Source organism: Micropterus salmoides, unplaced genomic scaffold (genome assembly GCF_014851395.1).
Source record: "Micropterus salmoides isolate LMB-PRFRI ecotype aquatic unplaced genomic scaffold, ASM1485139v1 Ms_hic_scaffold_17, whole genome shotgun sequence".
Classification (NCBI taxonomy): Eukaryota; Metazoa; Chordata; class Actinopteri; order Centrarchiformes; family Centrarchidae; genus Micropterus; species Micropterus salmoides.
Window position 1 is genome coordinate 16,580,394 of NW_024040817.1, and position 15,097 is coordinate 16,595,490.

The following is a 15,097-nucleotide window of genomic DNA, read 5'->3' on the forward strand; positions in this document are numbered from 1 at the left end:
CAGAATATATGGAGTAAGCATAGACCAAGATCTCTGAGGTCTGTATACTCTGTGTTTAGTTACTGGTTAGTCATGGACATTAATAAGAAGACATTAATAAACTCACTTAAATGCAAAGGATTTTCAGCTATTCTCTGTTTCATATCCTAAATTAAATATGTAGCATTTTTGGCTGGTGGCCAGACAACATAGTAGTTTGAATTGGAAGTCAATATGACATCACTTCAGTAACTTGTCGTGAACCTTTTGGAGATTGGGAAGTTAGCCTGGTTTACATTTTCCTAACCCATCAGTTAGCCTTCATCATTGAAGCCATTTCCATTTGTAATAGCATGCAATGGGTTGTGTCTGTTCTCTGTGTACATACAGTAGCATCAGTTGATATTTGTCCTCTTTGTCCCCATGAAATCTCCTGAAGCTTGATATTGACAAAAAGTCACTCTGTAAACAAGAGTGTTTCCATCCACCTTCTCTGTAAACACCATTTATTTATTTGTCTTATCAGAATGCTGGTGATTATGAAAGGAAGAGACACATTGAAATTACATTAAAACTGTTGTTCAGGTAGCATACTAAATACTTTAATTTACTACTTTACGATATATATCTGCAATAAGCAGTTAGAGCTGTTTCCGACTTCCCTACTTCCTTACCAAAGAAGTTGATGTTATCACAGAGGAATGTGAAGCATGTTAAGAGACCACAGGGACATTCTTCTGAGGTGATCTTGACAACGAACTTAAAACCAAGGTGAATGGCATTAGCACTGTTAACACTTAGCAGGCGGTGTATCAGACCCAGCTGTTTCTATTAGGTAGGTATATGTTGTCAGTCATCTTTTGCTTCGTAAATGGTGCTTTTCAAGGCCAATTTGAGGTAGCACATGCACATTGAAAATCCTGGCCAAATGCGGTATACAAAACATGAGACTATTAAAACGCCTGATTGTTGCTGTGTTTGGAGCTCGTTCAGCAGTAATGGCAACAGTTTCTTAGGTTTCCTAGCTATTTAATGGGGCTGTTAGATGTATGTTGAATACTGTGCATCTGCTGAAATGCTTGCATCTGGAGTGGTTTCAATGTATTTTTTATTTATTTATTTATTTTTCATGTTGGATGCCACCGCCAGTTGGATGCCACCGCCTTTAGAGATAAGCCATTACTTTAATAGCTCGTTGTTACTCATAAAGTGTGCATTCAACTGGTGTGGTGCATTCATTTGCTTTTCATGATATACTGTTATATTTAACAATCAAAAAAATGGGGGACATAAATATTCAGAAGATTACCTGACCACTTGCACTGGGGGATGACTTGGCTAATAAGAGTGTCCCTGAGAAGTCCCAAGACTCATCATAACATAATTTCCCAACAGCGCAATAGTCTATGTGAAAGCGTGCAAATGGGATCTTTATTTACTGTGGGCACAATAAACTCCCATACACTCTGAAATCAAAGGGTGCTTGCCTTCATGAGCAATTCAAACACTAGAATATTCTAGTATGGGAGTATCAATTAACCTTCTTGGTAATATGAAGTATTTTCACAAATCTAAATTGCCTGAAAATCAACAAAAGATGGCCTTATACATTCTTCACCAAACACAGACTATGAGGAATATTAGTGTACAAAAATATATGAAAGGGCCTGTACACCTTAAATGACTTCACTGGCTGTTGCAAGATTTAAACCAATGACCCTTTTGTTGCAGAAGAGTCTAGGCCATCAGGCATGCTGCCTGATTCCATAGCAATTGCCTCACAATACAAAGTGCTAATATACTAATTTCCATTGGCAATTTGGAAAGAAGCTAATAGCTAAAATGCTAATTTCCAATGGCAATTAGCAGAGAAAGCTAATGGCTGATTTGCTAATATGTGCGTGTGTGGAAGAATTTGTTATGTGTTTATCAGTTGCTGCAGGGCTGACAACAGAAGTCTCACACACACCAACACACACGGACACACAAGCCTACCTCCATGTTCACAAAGAAATCAACACATACACGCTGTCACTCCTTACAGACACACATTCACAAACAAGCACACTTACAGAGACTTTCCTTCTCACATAGACACTTGGGTCTAATTAGTATGCGGAGAGGTGTGCTCGCGCCTATGAGAGTAGTATATTGCTGTGAGCTAAGTGCCTGTAATCCTAGCCTAACACTACACACACTAATACACATGCGCGCGCACGCACACACACACACACACACACACACACACACACACACACACACACACACACACACAAGTTTTATATTTTGTTGTTTCAGAATCAGTTGCCCTTGAAACCAAGTAGAGCATCTTAAACAGAATGATCTCTCTCTCCCTCTCTGTCTTTCTCTTTCTGCCTTTCTGTTCTTCTGTCTGTCTGTCTCTCCATATTTTCTCTCCCTGTCTTGCAAATCTCTCTCTACATGACTCCAGAATACATCATGCTGTTTAGTGCACTTAGGTGAAACTACTTGACAGCCAATCACTAAATTCATGGTAATGGTGGACTGAGCTAATCAAAGTCTGTCATTTACCAATCTCCTGCTTGTCAGGATTTTAAAATTAATTTAGTCAAGTTTGAGCTGAAGTTGAAGACATGTGGCCGAGTGCCTGGAGTCATATCACTATAGGTGAGCTAGTTTAGAAGATTATTATGCCCAGACGCCACAGTGTGAAACAGATTCTCACGTACATTTTACAATATGTTCTAGATTTATTCTGCATTTCAGAAAACAGCTAAACCACCTGCATGTCACCAAATGCATATTGACTACAGTCACTTATAGAAGCTACATGTCCTGAGTCATTTCAGTATGCTTTGTGTTTGAGCAGCTAACACTATGTGACAAGGGCACACAACAGCATCTATTTCTGTGAAAGTTTGGCAAGATCAAATCCTTCCTCCCACACTCAACACCTTTACCTGCCTTCAATATAGTAAAGCCTATTATCAGCAACACATCATCATCACACCTGGTATTGTACAGCAACAAATTAAACACTACAATACACTTTCAATTCAACAGACAAATGTGAAGAATCTCCTTTCGTCCTGGGCACCCAGTACACCAGTGTCAGGTGAAATCCTCAGACGTGCGTGTTAAAGTAAATAGTTTTCACTGAAATAAGTGTGCTTTGCTAACTTTGATCCTCCTGTGACCACTCCATATTTTGATAACTAGCATTAGAATACTTTGAATGAGTATGCAAAAGTTTTAAGGTTTTTTTTAGTGATGATATTTAGTTTTATTTACTACACATATGCAGCCATGTTCAATGATTAAAGTCACACCAAAAAGGACCATGTGGTTTAATAAACATACCTAAACACTTCTATTACCTGTATTTCTTGTTTTTTTTGTTTGTTTGTTTTATTTTTTTCACCACACAAAGTTTCTGTTCTACCTGGTCTACAGACTTCATTGTGAAAGCAAAACAGCTAAGTACTGTACAGCTGGAACAAGTTCAGGTTAGTCCCAGAGATACAAACCCAATTTCTCCAACATCATCAATCAAAATTTACTCATTCTGTGCAGTGTTGAAATTGGTCTGTTCTTTTGCTTGGCTCAGCCTCATAATGGTCTGTCTGTGTCTGTTCATAGCCTATATACAAATATAACACATCACATGTTTGTGTGTGACTCTGCATGAGAAAGAAGATCTGAAATGTGAAGTATTTTATAGCACCGCTCAAAGCATAAGCATTTGTTTGAGAGATGCGAAAGGAAATGTATGTAAGAGACAAAGTGAGTTTAAGTGTGTGGGGGCATGGGTGTGTGTGCGGCTGCGTGATGTTATGCTTGCCGAGTGCTAATCAATGCTGCTGGCAGAGAGGATGCTGGGATAGCAGCACCATCTCGAATAGGAAATGGAGTGGTGACCTTGAACACAAGCACACACCCCTTTTCTGTTTCTCACACGCACACACAGCAAACAAACACACATATCAGATTTCAAATATGTATTTAAAGATACAGGAAAACACAAGCTTATAAATACACAGAAACAGGGAAGCAGGCTAGCCCGGTTCCAGACCTCCACATCCCAGTTTGTCTGGCGATTCAAATAGGCCTTGTGTTGCTGTCAATAATGACAATGACACTGTTTGGAGAAACACCTTAGTAGGCAGAGCCTTTGTGTGTCGAATTTAGAGGTACTATGCTGTGTTCTTAAACCCCAAGTCATACTATAAAGCTGTGGTTTGATGAGTGTTTTGTTTGTATCTTATTCAAGAGCATGAGGACGCACATACAGAGGCACAAAGGGGTGATGCTATACACTGTCCTGCCAATGGTTTTCCACAATTCCACTGATTGACAGGTGTGGTAATGCTCTGACAGAAATCATGTCATGTTCCAGCACAATGCTGGCTTTGCAACTGTTTTTGAAAAAGGAAATATATTCAACAAATTATTTGAGCTTCAAGGATACACACAAAGCTTTTTGAAGAGAGAAAACTTCTCGTAGCTAACAAGCTCGTAGTAAATGTGGAGAATTGTTTGTTCCCCATCCATTAAAGCTCACTCACTGTATTCTAGGAAGAGGTGTTAGTAGCTTGGGTTATGTTATCCTCAAAGGACAGTCTTTAGCTACGAATGAAAAGTCTAAACTTCCTATATGCCTATAGATCAGTAACTGACAGTGGCATACCAGTTTACTGCTGATGGGCAGTGGTATCTGTCAACATTTGTAAGTAACTTAATTTTGTACACCAGTGGCACAGCTGGTACACAAACCACTCAAATATGCTGCAGCATATAACTTAATCTTGTAAAAAATCTTATTTTTGCTCACTTCCAGTCGTTCAAATTCTCACCTTGCTTCAGTGATGTAGATGTGTACTTTAGTATGTCTCAGTACATCGTGACATCACCGTTGGGTGTAACAACACCAAAGATGTGAAACTGACTGTGAAACAGAGAGACCAGTAAAACACTGGTTTTCCGCCTGGAGTTGTGGTGGTGCTGAGCCACATTCTAGTATTTTATGTTTTTAGGATACAATGACACACACAGTAGTGAAACATAAAACTACAAACAGCTTCAAATGATTTAGTCAAATTTTCTAGGTTTATTGAGTTCGATACAAATAGATTGTTAAATGGGCTATAATTCCCACTGCACTGCTTGAGCAATGTGAAGCCAGGGTTGTTGTATCAGAAATAGTGGCTATCTTCATCACAATAAAATCAAATAACTCCCAAACACACAGAAAATTTCTTTTTGTTTCTTTTTCCCAAAATGGACAGCTGAAAATCACATTGAATCACTTATTTCAGAGTCAGACACATTCATAGGCCAATCGTCTCTCATAGAGAGTTAGTAAACAAGTTCATGGTTTTCCTGTGGATCTATTTGTAACATTTGAGCTGATAGGTTATACCAGTAACCTTCACACTGTTTCTTTTTTTAAATCCAATTTCTGGTGGCCCAAAGCACAATTTAGATCTACAAGTCAGTGGTCTAGGCATATCTAAGCAAATTTACCCCAATATTAGCCCATACCTTTGATAGCCTTTGAAACAAATTACTAAAACCTTTTGGGAACCTACCTTCTTATTTGTGGGAGCCAACATAGAAGAGAGGAGAGGAGAAGAGGAGAGAGAGCGGTGGCAAAATGAGAGGACAGTGAGAGAGGTGTCATGGTGTTTTAGGGAGGCAATGTCAGGTCACGCAGAAGAGGACAAGAGAGGCAAAGAGACAGGAGACAAGAGAGGACTGGGTAGAAAAGAGGAGCAGAGAGGGCAATTGGGGTGACAAGAGGAGCCAGGAGAAAAGAAGTAGAGAAGGTGAGGTAGGGAGGAGTAGAAAGCAGGGGTGCAGAATTAGGGACAAGGAGGGGCGAGATGAGAGTTGACAGGAGAAGAGAGGTGGAAAGAAGAATAAAATGAATGGACGGGGAGACATTGTAAGAGAAAGCCATCAGGGGGACTCAGGGGTGAGGAAAGAGGTAGTGGAAAGAAAGGGACAGAGACACTGAGAGGTAATGAGACAGGCAGAGAGGGACACACTGAGAGAGACAACCAGACAGTTGTTACCTGTACATAAAGCTAAATGTGATCATGAGAATACTGCAATTGGATTAAAACCCTGTAAACAACTTAATCTACTTTATTTAAGTCATATAGAGTGTAGGGTTAAAATGGCTGGAAAACTGTGAAATTAGTAGCATTATAGGAAGATTGTTCAGAAATGTGAACACCATACACCGACGAAGCCTGTTCATCTGAGTTCTCTCAAGCTGTGCAGCTTGCCCAGTATAATGAAAGTGTGCATTTTTTTTAGAGCTGCTGTCTTTTTCATAGATGGCATTAACATCCCAAATATGGACAAACCGAATAATTGTTAAGCAGGAACAGCTGAAAAAGGCAATCAAAGAGACAGGAATTTGCATTTTATGGTTTCTGAATTTATAAGGGAAAATGCACATGACAATTCAATCAACACACACTATGCAAGATTGCATTAAGATGGGTATATTAAGATAAATCTTCTTCTGCTATGCATGTAAACAGCTTAATCAAATTACTCTTAGAATCAAAGTAAGGTTTATAATTAGATTAGTGTATGATAATTAGATTGTAGTGTTTATGCAAACAAAGTCACGTTATACACATTCACTCAGGGAGAAACAACTCAAAATAGGTCACTTCTACTCAATGGCTTTGAGGCATCTTCAACTTTTGCACTTAATTACACTGAGCACCATGGCAGAGATATATCTCGATTATCTCATGTGAATTTGATCTATGCATTTTTTAACTGTCATCCAAACTATTGCCTGTGGACTTGGGATAAAAAAAATGCCAATGTTTGTTTGACTACTTTCTTACTTAAGTCTGAAATATGAAATCTGCACTGTATGGAGTCTGCAGAGTTGGCTTTTTTGTTTGTCTGTCTCCAGTACCTCAGCAGAAATGCACTTTTAAAAAGAATTACAGCTTACTTTTTTATCATAAAGCATGACTCTGTTGACCCTAAGGGCTATGAAAAATTGTTTTCATGTAGACAGCATTGTCAGACATTAATTACATTGAACACATGTCACCACTACAGGAGCAGTGTTGTTTTTTTTGGGGGGTGGGGGTGGGATTGTGACCAGCACTGTTGCTGGGCAGTGAAATTTGATATTTACCATTCCCACAGCAAATAACCTTTCCAGGTGGTGCTAAGCCAACCCAGAGGAACCTGGCCAGAGGCTGAGCACCACTGGAGCACAATGTGTAGTTGGGCCTGGCCACTGCAAATTACTCCTACCATCATAAATACGTTGTCATTGTCATTTCTTTTACTAAACCCGGTCTATGTTTATGTAGTGTGTATGTATGTGTTCATGCCATTGTTTGGTTGCGTGTGTTTCTGGGCTTGTCCTTGTATGTGCATGTGCTTGGAAAATGTAATATTGAATATTCAGCCACTGGTACTGCACTGTAGTGGCAGCTAGGGTGCTGGAATTATAATATAATGTAATGTAATAATAATAACACAAACTCCCTCTCCTTGTCTCTGTCCCCCTTCTCTCCCATTCTCTGTCTCTGCTCTGATTACTGTGCTGTCCCGCAGGCTACACACACGCGCGCGCACACTCTCTCTCTCTCTCTCTCTCACACTCACTCACACACACACACACACACACACACACACACACACACACACACACACACACACACACACACACACACACAGACAGGAAAGAGTTTTGAGAAGAGTCAGGGAGCCGCCCAGAATTGCAATGGCTTCTGGGAAAGGACTGTGCTAAAAGAAAGACGTGAACAGAGTGATGGAGAGTAAACCCTGGAGAGAGAGAGCAAGAGGAAGACATGAGAAGAGAGCGGGAAATAATAGAGAGCGCTAATAGTTTTTAACTCTATTATGGGATATTCACTGGCTTCATCAACCAGTTCTTCCTATTTCAAAGGAACACAGTCCTTCTTAAAAGATCGGCGGCTGTATTTTCTCACATGTTGAGCCAAGGGCTGATTATGTAACATGGTTAGACACAAAACAAAAACAATGCACCAATGAAATTTTTACCAAAAAAGAAATATATATATATATATATTAAAAACACAGTTTTGGTTTTTAAAAAAACATCTTCAGGTTCACCTAACATCATAATTACTGATTACTGAGTGTCAAATTATTTGTCGTGGGCTAATTTTGGTTCAGGCCTTGTGTTAAATGTACTCAGATGGATTTACAAGTAGACCCACATCAAAATGGTAACACTCTGTGGTAGTATAACAAACCAAAGCTGGTATTTTTTTTCTTAGCTGTAATATAGCATCTCAGTGTTTGACTGTGTTTTCCACCACATCAACAAGTAGGAGAAGTTAGCTATATTTGTAACCTGCTAGCTCTGTCATCACAAGCATAAATTACCCAACAGATGGTGTAAAATATTTTACAGAGGGTACTTCCCTCTATAATAAACAAAAGTCAGCTGTTTCTCCCTGGAAAACAATATTGTTTAGTGAAGGTTTTCTTTATTTAGCAGTAACATTGTTATCAACTCATTAAATTAGTCTCTGTCAGAGCTTAATTTACATCACTATGCTCAGTCGATGCTTATGGCCATATGATTTTAAGCAGCACTAAGATGTTTCTTGGTTTGTTCAGATTTACTTTGAAGACACAGTACATGGCCGAAAGTATGTGCACACTTGGATATTACACTCGTATGTGAACATTGATCTTTTCCTTCCGAAACCATTAGCACTAAGACCATCTTTACACCTGGCATAAAATTTTTTCTTGTATCCAGATTGTATCTAGATATGATTTTAACCTAATTACATTTACACCTGGTATTAATCTGCTGATATTCAATCGAGGTCCTATCGCACTATCCAGCTCACACAACTTAACAACACATCCTCCTCTCATTTGTGCGGGTCCCAACAAAATGCTTTATATCTATAGGCTGTATAATAACGTTCTGAGCCAGTTTTCCACAGTGATTTGTTTTCCTCCGTGCATTATACACCCATGTTTTCCTCTCTCTCCAGCAGTGCGCTGATGTAATCGTTCACCTTTAAAGTGAAACTTTCCACCTGCCATCATTTCCTTGCACTGACTTTCTTCATAATGTGCACATCCATCTGTTATTTTAGTGGACTGTATTGAACGCAGCAGTGCGTGAGTTCAACTGACACATTTCAGTTTACCATTCACCAAAAACATGAGTTCCAATGACGTTCAGTGATGTCAGACTTTTGATTTTATTTGTCACTTAAAATGGCTAGGGCATTTACACTTCACAATTCATAACAGAAGTTATCTCATTGTACTGTCCACATAGAGCAGTTCTATGTAATATTGTTTACAGAGACCCAACAAATGTGTTCAATGTGGTCACAATGCGTTGACACATTGAATCTGTCCTCAGTGCTTCTCTGGTGCATTTACACAGGGCTCTGTGCAGACCAGTCCTGTTCTTCCTGGCCTTCTCTAAATTGTTGCCACAGATTTGGAAGCAAACTGTTATCCATCACTGTATGCTGTTGCATTATAAATTCCCTTATTTGGAGCTAAGGGACCTAACCCAAACTATGAGTGATTATGTCATTGTAATGGTTTCAAAGGTTAATGCCTACAGTGCATACTCAATTTCTAAATGATCAATGTCAGAGTGATTTTTCCACAGCCACCCACTTCTGTTTGGTTTCAGCCCTCAGCTGTCTGTGTGAACAAGCCGGTTTAAAACCACCTTGCTGCTGTATGAGGAGGCGAGCAAGGAGGAGGAGAGAAATTTAGATGAGATAAAGGGAGGGGAGGTAGAGACAGAGTAGGGTCCTGTTGTGAACACTGATTACTCTCTGCCCACTTGAGATTGATGGAGAGTGACACAGCAGGCACATTCACGCAAGCACAGACACACACACACACACACACACACACACACACACATATATTAACTACACCCTAAAACACATACATACACAGTGTATCTAAACAATCGCATGCACACACCCCGACACACACAAAGAGAGGACTTCTCTGTCTCTGTATACTGATTGATGATGGCTCCACCTAGACTGCGTTCGGCCCAACACTCCTGCAGTGTGTGTGTGTGTGTGTGTGTGTGTTCATTTCTCTATGTGCATGCATGTGTGCGAATGAGCAGTCTCTCTCTCTCTCTCTCTCTCTCTCTCTCTGCATGTCTGCAGGTGTATGTGTGTGGCAGTTCCCTCCTGTCTTAATTAGTAGAGGCTATTAAGACAGATTGCCTGATTAAGTAGCATTCCCCTACTGTCTTATGAGTAGCCACACACATATTAACACACACAAGCAGACACTCAGACATACATGCGCACACAAAAGTTGGTCTTGGCTCATGTAGCTCTCTAACCCACATGGCCACTGATGTAAGGATTGTGTGTGTATGCAGAGAGCCATTCATTGCACAGCAGGTGGGAACTCTTCACATGTACAATCTCTGAAGTCTGTTATTAAATTGCCAGTGTCACATGTCCATCTGTCTTTTCTGTGCATGATATCACTTAGGAAATTAAACTGCTCATCCACAGTGAACAATGCAACAGCTCACATATGAGCGGAACTGAATAGAAATGTTGGACCTTGATTACTATGATTGCATTTTGCACCAAAGAGTAGGCTATATTAAATCAATCTCATGAGGAAAGGTACTATTCATTTGAAATACATTTAACTGCAATTTGGAGTCAAAGCAACAGCGTAGTGCTATGAAAAATCCAAGTTGTGGGAGATCCTTACATAACAGAAAACATCAGGTTACTTGACTAAACTTGTACACTCTGTTCTAAAATAGAGTAAGCAGATTGTTTACAATTTTCAAGACATTCTAGGGTTGAGTACAACTGTGATTGCCAAGTAGTTTGAAGTTGTTAAATATTTAAGAGGTGTTATCACAATCTGATAGTATGCAACAACATGGGTGACAAGACAGTAGACACTGCAATTGAGGTGAGATATAACATGGTGTCAGAACTTGATCTGAAACAAGTTGAATTACTGTCCTTGTTATGCAAACATTACTGTATTTGAAAAATAATGTAATAAAGGGATAAAAGATTTAAAAGCTGCAAATGTAATTTTTGCTATATGAACTCAAACCAATGTGGGAAACTGCTTTGAATTTATTTATTATTTGTTATTTTCATCCTCTGTAAACATGTACAATCACAGTAAATTAGTAAACAGCTACAATTTTCCAAAAGAAGCTCTGAGAATTGTTCAAAAGTGTGCAGCCCTTCATTTGAATATATTATGTTTTCTGTCGTGTGTTCAACGTGGCAGAAAATGACCTTTTTAATTTAAACGTTGTTTATGTTTTATTCATAAATTACCCTCACTAAAATCAGTTCAGTAGTAATACTGCTTTTGCTTTTGGTGATTACTTTCTGCTTAGATGCTAAAATGAATAATTAACAAGTTAACAAACGAACCGTTGTACCTCTGTCAGCCTCTGCTTGTCTTCTTCACCCCCTCCCTGCTTCCCTTGATCTCTCCCCTCATGTCTCACCATACCTCCATCGATCTTTGCCTCCTTCCGCCCTCCTTCTACCCCATGCTTCTTTATTTCCTCCCTCTTCCTCTCTCTCATTCCCATACTGCCGGTGGAATAGCTGGTTTGTATTTCCGTGGAGGAACAGAGACCCACAGGATGGATGGGAGGATGGTCGACAGAGAGATGGAGAGAGGGAGAGATGCTCTTTTGGTCTAGTGTATTTAATCAATTATGTTCTCTTGCTCCCTCTGGCAACTCTCCACTTGATATCCCCTCTCTGCTGCACACACACACACACACACACACACACACACACACACACACACACACACATAAATGGTCACACACTCCATCTCAGTATTCCTTTATTTCAAATTTAGCAGGTTATAGTTGAACATGGAAAGCAGGTTTCAGTATTTTTACCTGTTAAGATTGATGATTTTCAGAGAACAATAGCTGTAATGTGACCTCCCTGCACAATTCCGGGAACAACCATTGTTGGTGGTAGATTGCTGACAGACTCCTATGAGGTTTTGAGCATTTATTATTATACATTTTCTCCCCAAAATAACTACTGCACTGGGATCTACTGTGCATCATACAACAGTGTTGTGCAAGAGGGAAATATCACCAGAGTAAGTAATTTCCTCTGGTTCCCCAGAGAAGAACACCAATCTACTTTATTTCATAATAGAGACACTTGCTTTCATGTAACAAGAGACACTTAGATTTCTTTCTCTTTTTTTGGACTAAATGTAATAATTAAATATGTTGCAAAAAATGCACCCACCATAATATTTTATAATGTTTCTTGAGGAATGTGTAAACTATCCCACAATTCTTATTCATGTTCCATGTCATTTTTACAAAAGTTGTTGTTTTTCCATATTTCCTCTTTCAGAAGTTTCAAAGAGCTAGTAGCCTTTAGAAGCGAGCCTGGCTTCACTCATTGTATTTTATACATATGTCACTGTAACGTCACAGAGTGGTAGACCCTCTCAGACCAAGGTATAAAAAAAATCATTTTAGCCAATCTAAAGATGATCTATAATACCTCCAGGCAGCTCTGAAGTGCTTTTATAGCAGATATCTAGGGAGAACACTTACCAGTCAGACAGAAGCCATCAACATAGATGAATGATTTAATAATGCATTACAAATTGTCCACACAGGGAAAATCAACTAGCTGCAGAAGCTGATGTTTTTTGGAAGTATTAGGATTTCTGCTGGAAGTGTAATTTTAAGCTTTAATTATCAGTATAAGAAGTTGTCAAGCGCACGTCTTTTTTTTTGTTTCATTATCATTGATGTTCATGTCTGGGTCCTATGCAGGTAGCTGTGCTACATCTCAACAGTACTTGTTGAGACAAAAAGCACTAGGAGGTGTTCCCCTGCTGCTGTGGGGATCCAGATTGGTGACCTTTTTAGTTGCCAGCTTGTTTCTCTAACCTTCCAGCTACTGCTGCAAGAGGGAATTTTCAAATTATACCTTCATCCTGCAGCTCACAGTTGTTGAGTGCTTCCTGAGCATGCAGTTTAATATGTTAATGTCACACACATACAGGCTGTATAGATTCATGATTTAATTCCTATTTTAATATTGGAAAAGGTTGAATATGCACACACTTTACCCATAACGATGCTCTCTGGGTAATAGCAGGACGTGAATTAAGAGCTGTAAACATGAATAATATGTGTGAGGGAGAGAGTGCACATATGAAGAGACAGAGGAGAGCTGAGGAAGGGAGAAGGAAAAAGAGAACAGTGCGAGGAGAGAGGTAAAGAGAGGGGGAGAGGTAAAGAGAGAACGAAAAGGAGGATGGCAGGGGTTTGTCAAGAAGAAAGAAGGGAACGGAAAAGTCCCATCAACAGAAATCTATATTATAATAGATTATAGGCATGTTAGATACACATAGTAAGGATAAATATGTTGTTATAATTATTATTAAATGTGCATCATACTATTTTACAGTGTAAGCTAATTTAAATACAGAAACAAAACTCACTTATAGCAGTTTAAAATCAATTTATATTTGATTAATATTTTTTTCTTATTTCCAACATTGCATATTTCACTTTAAATGGGAATCCATACTTGGGGGGTCATGTCTCAGTAGAATCTGGTAGAATCTCCAAGCAATACTACATGATAATGTTCTGGATAAATCTTTTTTTCAGAGTTTCAGTCTTTCAAATGTCTTGTGTCAGTCTAGGGATGTCAGTGATTATTGTCCATCAGTTCTATTATCTGAGCCTCTTCCATCTCTTTCATTTACTGCTCAGTCCCCAGCTAATAGATTAATTCAGCATTGATTTGCCATAGTGTATTCAATTTGAATGCAATTTACAAGGTGGTGACTGGTGTTTTAGTACATATACTGAATTGTTTATTGGTAGAAAAAGACAAATACAGGGTGCCACCATAGCTTGCGGTTAAGACATCGCACATGAACCACTATGTTCGCGGTTGGAGTCTTACCACGATTCTTCGTTGCATCTTTCTCTTCCTCATTTCCAGTCAGCTTTCTATTACTGTCAGGAATAAAGGCATTACATGTCAAAAAATACTTTAATAGACAAATACATGCAAAATCAAACAAACAACAACAATGACCCACTCTAAACAAACTAAGCATATATACGGCTATTACAGTGTTACTTTTCTGTTCGTGAATATAATCTCAGTACCTTCTTTTTTATTTATGTTATTTTACATTCACAGTTATGTTTTTTTTGTATTGTTATATTTACTACAGTATGTAAATCAGGAAGTTTGTGTCTATTTGGGCCTGTGAAACCACGGTGTGTGTGTGTGGGTGAGTGTGGGTGTGTGTGTGTGTGTGTGTGTGTGTGTGTGTGACTAATAGCAGACATCAGAGAATCCTACTGATCTAGGCAACAAGGTGACCCTTTCTCCGTCTAACATGCGCACACACACAGACCCAACACACGCAAAGACACACCTTCTAAAACACCTTCTCAGCATTCTTGTGCTCCACTTTAAACCGCTGTTATTAGAGGGCACGGGTGTTGGATAGCACTGTATACACTAAACACTATCCATGTATGTGTGTAAGCATGCATTTGTGTGTGTGTGTGTTGATATTAATGGACTGCAAAGGTTTACAGCCAGGGTTTATAGAAGGGGACAAGCGAACATGAGAGGGCAGTCCACTTCATACTCTACACTGTTAACATGTGTGAACCTGTGTCTTATATGTAACAGCCAAGGTGATGTTCCTAAAAAAGAACAAACAAACACACAAAAAAAACACTATGGAAATGTAATGGGAGAGAAACAGCACCTGTGGGTTGATGCTACAAGATGAAAACACCATACATCAAAGAACTGATGTTTAAAATCGGGTTATTGCCATTAGTGATTGTATTTGAGCTTCAAATATCTGAAGTTATACAAGAACATGGGTGTTTTATTCTGTATAAGTGTCAACTGAAAAGCAGGCACCTCCTCTAAGGGTGCCAACAGTGACCTAACACTCTTCACTTTGCTAACCACAAGAGCCTTGTTCATCTTCTCCACCAATTAAGGGATCTTATCCTTCCCACTTGATGTAGGAGTTGCAAATTGGTTCCCATCTACTTGTGCTG

At 39.1% G+C, this 15,097-nt stretch overlaps 1 protein-coding gene across 1 annotated transcript in view; it reads left to right on the forward strand.

Annotated features, from left to right (window-relative positions):
* The window catches only part of csmd3b (CUB and Sushi multiple domains 3b), a 236,710-nt gene that overhangs the window by 66,573 nt on the left and 155,040 nt on the right, over positions 1-15,097 (forward strand). The gene's annotated exons all lie outside the window — the stretch shown is intronic.